The sequence below is a fragment of the Melopsittacus undulatus genome, chromosome 1, assembly GCF_012275295.1.
Source record: "Melopsittacus undulatus isolate bMelUnd1 chromosome 1, bMelUnd1.mat.Z, whole genome shotgun sequence".
In the NCBI taxonomy this organism is placed as follows: domain Eukaryota; kingdom Metazoa; phylum Chordata; class Aves; order Psittaciformes; family Psittaculidae; genus Melopsittacus; species Melopsittacus undulatus.
The window spans coordinates 112,643,129-112,653,067 of record NC_047527.1 but is presented as its reverse complement, the minus strand read 5'-3'; positions in this window follow the sequence as shown (position 1 = coordinate 112,653,067).

The following is a 9,939-nucleotide window of genomic DNA, read 5'->3' as shown; positions in this document are numbered from 1 at the left end:
TGTCATTCCTCTGCCTTGTTTCTAAGAGGATCTCAGAACTTTACATGCCAAACTGGTACTCCCGTATTACAGTGGTTTTATTGTCTATTAAATAAATAATCACTATTTATAAACCTAGCTATTAATGTTGTAAAATCACCAGTATTATGAAATATATATTATACATTTCTATAAACATGTCAGCTGGGTCTTCCTGAGGAAGTAACCTGGCCTAATGGTACCTGAATGAGTGGCACAAGATTCAGGCCTATTCAGGTACAAGTGGATAATGCTCTGTAAGAGTGGATAACAGGCAAGAGTGTCACAGGAGTGCAGTTATGTCACACGGTGGTTGAGTTAGAATCATGGACCGATTTTGGATACAGTTGCTGATTTGTACTAACCTGAGTTTTTAGGTACAATGCCAAAACATGGCTGTCAAGTTTTTGAGTATGGATTACGGTAATTATCAAACTGTGGTTCAGATTAATTCTTTAATGAGGATAAATCTAAAGCAACTGTATTACAGTTGTGATGAATTTATGCTACAGTTACGAATAGAAAAATGCTATCATGCTTTTTTAGCAGATTGGTCTATATGAGGGAATTTGTAATTTTGGAGCATGCTACTATGGTCTATGTGGTTTATGTCTGTATATATCTTACAGTGAATACCTCCATCTTGCTGCAAATTCCTCTTATGGTCCACATTCTCCCATATTATTTGTACCCATTGCTGCCTACTACCAGTATCCATTGGTACCTAGTACCAGTTAATTATGAGACAGTTCTGTGGCTCATCTTTAACTTGGTGACATTTATCTGTGTGCAAGGGTTAATTTTTAATTTTTTTAGTCATAAGTAATCTATTTTTAAAAATATGTCTTCAAGAAAGTAAATAATAATCTTGTCTTTTAAATACTTCTATTAGCTAACTCTTTTTATATGTGAGAATTTTTATAATGAAAAAAGTGTCAAGCATCTGTAGTAGGAACTGTGTAGAAACAATGTGCCCATCATAGAGTGTTTTAAACATACAGGAGAGTGGTACAGTCACCAGTGGATAAATAATTTTTTAAGAGTGAAATAGACTATGTAATCCATTTAAATACTTCTTCCTCTCAGTCTTTTCTCAGTTTAGTTTACTGTTATCAGTTATTCAGTAATTGGAAGTACTAAAAGATGAAGGCTTCTCAGATATTTATATATCTTATGCTTAATTTTAATGATCACCACACTCTGTTGTCTCAGAGGCAGTAAACCATCGCAGCTGTCAGACTGTACTTGGCTGTCAGGGACACTATCAGATGAGTAGATCGGGATTTCCAGTCTTCTGAGTAAAATGATAAACTATAAAACTAATGCTGGTGGCAGAAATGCAAAATTACCTGGGATGAAATAGGATGTGAGGGAAAGGTTTCTACTTTTTACCTATTTACCTTTGGAGCAGAAAATGACTAGATCATTACAGTCTAACCAGAATTGGTCCCCACAGGATATTCTTTGAAAATTCAAATTATTTTTTTATCATAAAAATCAGGACTTTATTTGATATTTGTATCATTATAATTATATGGAAAAATTATGTGTATTCTTTAGAAAGACAGAAATGGGCAGAGAGCAGGAGATTCAGTCACAAGTTCCTACCTGCCCGCTATGTAGCTGTCCCCACCTTCTGATTGATACTTATTTTGACCACATGCATTCACAAATATAAATACTTGTAAAAACTTCCATGTTGAATAGGAGAGGTTTTGTTATCTATGATGCATGAACACCTTTCTGTATTTTACGAGGCTGCCTTAGGGAGACATGTAAAATGGGGAGCTGAGAGATGATGAACAAAGGTATGACTTCTCTCCTGACGAATGTTAAAAGCATCAATGAAATTATTAACTTCTTCTTTTTCTCCAGTAGATTAAGAAAAAAAAATGCTGGAGTAAGGGATATGGTTCTTTCTTTTTACTCTAAGTTTCTGTGAATACTTCTTTAAAGTATTAAACTTACTTCACACTTCTGTAAAACTTCCTGACAGCAGCATTTGACATGGAATTAAGCAGAGTTCTCATTTGTAGAAAAGCTCTGCAACCTTGGCTTGTAAATGGTGATAACAGGTAAAGAGTACAGTTAATTTTCTCATATACCTTTGGCTGTCTTGTTCCTAAATGTTATTTTTTTTTTCTTATGGTACTATTTTTAGTAGTTCCAAACCTGTAAGCACCTTATAATAATACCATTTTTCAAATTATGCTGCCACTGACTATTTCTGTATTTGCATGTAGAATTTACATCAATCCAGAGTCTATAGGGAGAGAATATTTAGATGATGGTTAGCCTTTTCATTAGAAAAAGGACCATAATTTGCAAATCCAGTAGAGAAATTGTCATTGCAAGTCCCTCTGTCTTGCTGAAAGACTGAAAGCTTTCATTTTGCAAAGCTTTAAAGCTTCATTTTTAGCACAGAAGAGTTGCAGAGTAATGAGAATTCTCAAAGCAGCATGGTGAAAATTGCTTTTCTTAAGTTACTTTTCTGAAGTATCCCTAATAAGAGAAATATTTCAAAATCGATTTTTTTTGTATGATGATATAGGTCTGCATTTCCAAATATAATTGTAGGCTATCAAACCTGAAAATACGTATGTAGGTATGTATATTTATCTATAAATACATAAGCATGTTTTCCTGTATTTTAAATTTATTATGAGACCAAGACTACATACTTGAAATAGTAATCTGTGTACTCTCTACTTCTCATCTACAGACTCATGTCAATTCTACATGTGACCAAATTCTCATGTAAACATGAGAGTTGATTTTAAACTTGTTTCCTGCTCTTATAAGTTGTGCAAACTTTTAACGTGTAGCATTAAGGCACTGTTACAGCATCTGGAAAGCCATTCGAAGTTACACGTATTTGGGATGTAGTGCTTTTAGGAAAGGCTTATGTAGATCCTAGTTTACAACTGCTGTGATTTTATTGCTCAAGTTATCGACAGTTAAAACTAAAAGGCACGTGAGCTACCTTAAGAGCTCCCAGTTGGTGACTTGTACCTGTTGAGAGGACTGCCTGCATTAGTTGTAGTGATGCTTTCTAATCATAGAATCATAGAATTATAGAATAGGATTGGAAAGGACCTTAAGATCATCTGTTTCCAACCCCCCTGCCATACGTGTGAAACCAGTGTCCCAAATTGAGCTTGTAATCTACAGTTTTGGGAGTTACCTAAATACAATTAAATCACTGTGTCTGTGATATTTGCTCCAACTATTGTTTATGTCATCTCAGAGTCTAGTTCTAGAGCTGTAGCCATTGCCCTCATTGTAGGGAACTGGTCCTGACTTAGATCATCAGGCTTTGTTCCAGACTTTGCTGTATTGATAAAAAAAATAATCAACTTTGAGGGCTGGTTTTAGTGTCAAATACTGATTCATTTTAAAACCATGATTTAAAATGAAAATTTGTGGTTGCACCATTGATTTTAATGTGTGTTGTGTAAGCTAAGTCAGACGTTCAGTCTCAGATTTGGTACATTGTGAGCACATTTAAAATGAGCACAGTTTAGAATGCTGTCCATTTACAAAGCAGTTATTTTAAACTCCAAGTTTCTTTGGCTGGACCAGAAGACCAAATAATCCAGTGCATGTGTATTGAGTTGATTTCTGTACTTTAGTGCGTATTAGGATTCTTGATTTTTCATGGGTTTTATTGTGTCAGAATATTCCATCAGTATGTGTCAAGCTGCATTTGAGTAGGCATTAGTATTCAGATAAGAGCTATGAAAACATTTTGAAAGAGATTTTCATTAGTTAAACAAAGTTATCAGAAATGTGCTTGGTGCACGTAAATATTTAGACTTACATTTTTGCAACTATTCATGTATTTATATAAACACATGTCCAAGATGCAAGTTTGATCCCATCAGGCAGAGGAAGGACTGAACCCAATTCCCCTTTTCCTTTGTGAGCACACTCATGTGTATATGTCTAAATAAACAGTAAGTTAATATTTTATATATAGAATATAGATCTTTTTTTCACAGTTGTAGTACATACACTGTTCTTAAAACCAGAATTATTCCTCTGAAAATTACAAATAAGTTTTTAGATTAAATTTAAAATGGATTATTTCAGAAACTAATCTCTGGCAGAAGTTGTTTCGGTTGTTTGTTTGTTGTTTTTTTTTTTCTGGAACGATTTAATTAAAAGAGTAATACAGTTTCCTCACACTTTCCACATAATGAGATCTCATGGTAGTGTATTTTTTACTGAGTTCAACAAGCTACCTGATGCAATGTTTTCTACTACCTCCACTCCACTCTGTAGTGCTGGTGGCTATCCCTTTCCTTTAGCTCTTCCCTGTGTTTCTACTTCAAATGGTAACATGATTGTGTGTGTATTATTGCATGGAAGCTACTCACTAATTTCAAGTGTATATATTAAATTGGGAGAAAAAAATATGAGAAGAACATAAAGGTCTGACTTCAGTAAAGCAGCTTGTCAGTGGAGAGGCATAAGTAAGGCATTTCATTCAGGAGTAGTAATAAAATTAATAGTATGACGCAAAATCTAACTATAAAATACTGAACAATAAATTATCAGGTTTCTGCCTTTGCAATATATTTTGCTTAAAATATCTTTAAGAACACAGAAAAATAATACATAGATACAGATTTTCAGTTGATTTGACAGAGAGCGAATGGTTTCCAGGAGATGATTGTAGGCTGTCAGAGCAGAAATCCATGAGCCAAGAGAGCACTTAACAGAGCACAGGAGTTGTTCCAGTTTGCATAATCAAAGGTTTCTTTTCTAACAGTATTAATGAATAAGCTTTCAAGTTCTTCCATTAGAACTTGGAAGAGCTTCTAGAAGTAGGATTTCTGAAAGATCAGAGTCCTTCACACCTGTTCTACATCTCCAGTCTTTTCAGCATTGAGATACTGAACCCACACAACTCTAATGTGTTGGTGACATGTGTCCAGCATCTTAAAAAAATTTAAGGGTGCTTCTGTTAACTCAAAATTCCTAAAAATTGGTTTGGTTTTTTTTTTCAGTGGAAATAGGTAGGATTTTAGATTAAATATGGAAATACATGAAAAAGACAGATAGTAAGAGTGTTGGACCAGACTGTAAGTAAAAGACAGTGATTACTGGCAGGAATTGAAAAGATTGTAACAGGTCAGGTTCAAAGCATTCTTACCTCTGTATGCTTCCAGATCCTGGTAATACATATTAGAGATTACAGATTAGTTCTGTTGAAGCCTATCCTCTTTTTAGTGCAGTTCTGTGCTGTTGCCACCTGATCTCAAATAATTTTTATATATATTCCACCACATTTTTTAAATCTTGTTTAAAAAAGTAAATTCATATCAGAATTTGAGTGATATGAACTTGGTTGGGTCATTCTCCGTGTTGGAAATGTTGTCCTTCATGTCATCTAATGATTCTGAGAGCAGATCTGGGTGGGGAAGCAGTGAGTGGGTTCTGCTGCCAGTTTTTTGAGTTTTCCTTCTATTGCCACCAAGGTCACTTACCTTTCTGGGGAATCTCCCATTATAATATATGCTATGGAAACAGTGAGTCCTATAGTCTTTCATCAAAGCAGCATTAATGTTCACCTTAAATTTCCTGGATTCACTGGTTTTAAATCAAAGAATAAAAGATTCTTTTCCTTTTAATACCATGTTTGAATTTGACTAGACATATGTATTGTTCTTTCCTAGCTGTATTCAACTAGCAAAATAATACATTTCTCTGGTTTAGCTCTTTAATCACTAATTCCATTTGAATATATTTCTTTTTTAATTAGAATTGTGCAACATGATACACCTCTGCATTTAGGACAGTAAAAATCAAGAAAGCAAAGCTCATTTTCTGCCATTTATTTTGCAGTCATTTACTTTTAGAGCAATGAAAGCTTCAGCTACAGATGCTCATTGTTTAGAAGTCAGGCTACTGTAGCAAGAAAGTGATCAACGGGGAAAGATGTAGTTATGGTTCATAATATGTGTTTTTTCATGCATTGCTTTTTAATATATTTCATCTTGTATTTCAAAAGATATATAGTAATGATAGAAAATTGCATTTATTGAATAAATATTTAGTCTTCAGTGTCATTTGTAATATACGTGTTCAAAATGGGTCATTTTCTATTTATCTGTAAAAGTAAAGCTAAAATTAATAATGAAACTGTTTAATATATAATTTTATGCTAAGGTTACCTGCAATGCAATGGACAGAATAGGCCCGTATATCTGTTATACATCGCATATGCTTGTCTCGTGAGCATGGATTACAGCCATGGTTCATTATCTGAATCAGATTTAGCTTTTACAATGAAGATAAGATTTCCTTCAGTAGTCTGCTTCTTCCCTGCTGCTGATGGCCATCCCTGGAGCAGTGGTGGCCGAGGGCGATGTAACCTTTCTTGCCATCATTGCTTTTCACAGAGCAGTGTCTCATCTTGGAGATATTGAGTGCTGTTTGTGCCAGTTATATGTGATCCAAGCTGAATTATTTTGCTTTGGTAGTCACTACTTTTAAATGACATTAACTAAAAATAGATATTACTGAAGTTTAAAATATTTGTAGTTACTTCAGCAGAAAGCTATAACTGCTCTTATAAGCAAGGTTTTACATGTGTTTTTTATTTTCTGGAATATTTGGCTAAATTAGAAGTCCTTTGAAGTCATCATTATGTATATTCAATTGAATTTCTTTTAGAGGCTGTAAGTGTCTCCATACGGCTTTTCTACTAAATGTATTTCAATTCTAGCCAAAAAGGTTTAATTAAATTCATTGCTCCCAACTTAAGCAGTTACTGTAGTGCCAGGCATCAACTGAGGCTCATGAGCTTTGCTGTCCTCTTCTTTCAGTTGTGGCTATTCTGAGGAAACATCAAAGACAGAGGAGAAAACACCCCACATGATGTGTGGATAGGGAAGCTCTGAATTTGGCTCTACAACTGAACTGGAGAAGGGAGAAGGGGAGGATGTTTACCTCTGGTGTTGAATCTTAGGTACCTTAGTTTCAGGGTTTCTTTAATGTCTACAAAGAGCTGTGAAACGTGTACCTAAAGCATGTCTGAAGCAAATGAAGGCAGCAGCCTGCTATTGCCACATCTTAGTCTTGTAGGACACCAGTAGCAGATCTGCATTGCTAAAGCTAAGCTTTGCAGCCATGCAGACATCAGCATGGTACCATGTAATGGGATTTTAATTTTAATTAGTTAAAAATACAGTAAATTACAGGGCTTGATTGTTGTTTTTTTTTAGCCATCATTTCTATTAAAGAATAATGCATTCTTTGAAATCACACACTTGACTTTGAAAGTTGAGTGTTTAAAAAAAGTTGGAAAATGTCAGAATGAAGATTGTTCAAACTGTTTTAATTTGTCCCTTGCATGTGTGCATAACGATAAGATCTTTAATTATGTGATCACATAATTTTTCACGGGAGGAATGGTGCCCAGAGAATGAATTAGGGGTATTTATTAAAGGAAGCTGTTGCCTCCAGAACCCTTGCCTTAATTGCTAGAAAGTGTAGTAATTTTAGTAAAGAGCTGCAGGAATCAAAAGCATGCTCTCTAAGGCATTTGAAAGCTCCACTGAAAGACTGGGTTTTATTCTCTCTCTCTTAAGGAGTTTTTATGTGATTTTAGAAGGTCACTTATTTTGGAGGTGATCTCTGTGTATGTAGTTGCTGTGGCACACAGTCCAAGGTACCTGGACTCTGAGCATAGCTATATTGGAATGAACAAAGGAGTGCTTGAAATATGTGAAATGCTGTATAAATTCAAAGTCCTCTGAAAAGAAAGGCACAAAACGTCTTACACTGACATGGCAATGCCAGGATTGCCAAAAGAATCCTCTGGTTTTTAAGTACCCAGTTTCTGTTCTGTTAAATGGAGATAAACCATCAAGCTACCACAGTCCAGTTAATTATGTGTTTTGAAGCATTCCTGCTGAATGCCATGTAGGGAAAATATATATAATCATATGATTATATTAGATGTAGTTGTACTATATTGTGTAATATAATATATAATAAGTATATACTATATAATGAATATGTAAAATATATGAAGTATAACATATAATAAGGAATCCCAGTTTGCCTAACATCCTATAAGCAAGGCTTTGGGAACACTGCTGGCTGGTGGGGATAAAGAGAATGAGCAATCACTTTGCAATCTGAAAAAATGAGACAAGTTGTTACAAATACTCAGTTCACTCTGTAAAACTGAGTGTTCCATGCATATTTGCCATCACTGTACGATATGAGGCAAGGATCTTATAGAGGGAAAACAGCATGTAATCATTTAGAGTTGTGCATAGATAGATGGATGTTTCTGTTGGTTTAAGTACTTCACTGCTGCGTCTGGTATGTGGGTTGTGCGGCCATCTCGAGTGTGCCGAGCCCTTTTAAATACATTTTATTTCCCCCAAAGCTCTTTGTAAGAGGAAAACCAGAATGTTAGAGCCAGCTTTCTTGCTGATTTTATTGTGTTGCCTTGTTGACAACTACTCTTTGGTGGAAGGAACTTAAATCCCAAAGACCATTTGTTCCTTACCTTTTACAGAGAAGGTGGTATTTTAGGTTTTGCAGAGGTGGCACAAGAGTGAGCATAATGAGAATTTTTGAGCAAGTTTCAAGGTAAATAGAGCCATATTAAATAGATCATATTTAAAATTAAAAAAAAAATAGGTAATGAGGAAAAGAAGATATGTTTTTTTTCTGGAAGTGTAATTCTTCAGGACAAACTTTCTGATTATATTTTCATTTTCCATGGAAACCACTCTAAACCTAATATAAGGTATTTCACTTCATTTCCCAAGCGAAATGAGGACTTTATTTTAAAAAAATCAAGTACTTATTATCTACAGTACTGAAATCTGAACTTTTGCTTATAAATTTTGATCCCTCTCTTACTGATCTCCTTTCTGTGTGGCAAAGTTAAGTCTGTGTTTTGTATTAATAATACTCCCCATCTAAGCATCACAGTAAAACCTAGTTAAGACAACAGACCAAAATGATTTTTTCACTTTTCCATAAAAGTTTCATGTTTTATGTCTTTTCTTGCACTTTTTTAAAATTACATTTACAATTTCTCAGGCAAATAAATTCATAAATCTCTTCTGCTTTGGTGAGGGAATACACCTATGTCTTCTCTTTCACACAACATTGCAGCATTCCTTACAGAACTTTTTTTACTTCACAAAACTAGTTACAGAATGTAAAGTGAATATCAATGTATTGATTGAAATGGACCAAATACTAGTATTCAGGCAATTTGCCTAAATTTGTTGTCTTAGAAGAGGTCAATATCATGAATAGTGGAGCATGACTATGTTTTTTTAAATAGCACTGTCTGCATAAAATATAGAAACATGGAATGATTGTTTTCAATTCAGAGGGCTCTTTTGTCATGCTTACACATGTTCTAGATGAGAGATTTTTCTCGTGAATTGGAAGGAAATGAGATAGTAGCCAGTCAGTTTATAATGTTACTCACTTTCCCTGCTCAAATGCATTTTTAAATTACTAGAATATCTACTTAAAGGAAAAAAAAAAGCTAACCTCAAAAGAGCAGGAGTCTAGGTTGCTATTTATCTACCTTAATAGGCTGGATTTCACATGAAAGAATCGGTCTGGCTTCTCATGTGCTAACAGTGACAAGATGCAGGTATCATTAAGTAGCATGATCATGTGCCTCCAAGGTCTAATCCTGATAACCACTGAAGGAGTACTGCAGCCATGACAAGTCTTGTTAGTTTATTCATCAATAGATTTATTTTCTGTCTTCAACTGTATTTTGAAGCATTTCCATAAGAAATTCAAATATGGCAATGAAAAAGTAATACGCATATAGATGTAAATGTTTAATAGTTTATTTTCAGTGTGAGGAACAAGACATTTCAACAGATTGTGAAAGTGATTTTTTTTCCTAATACATAATCCTTA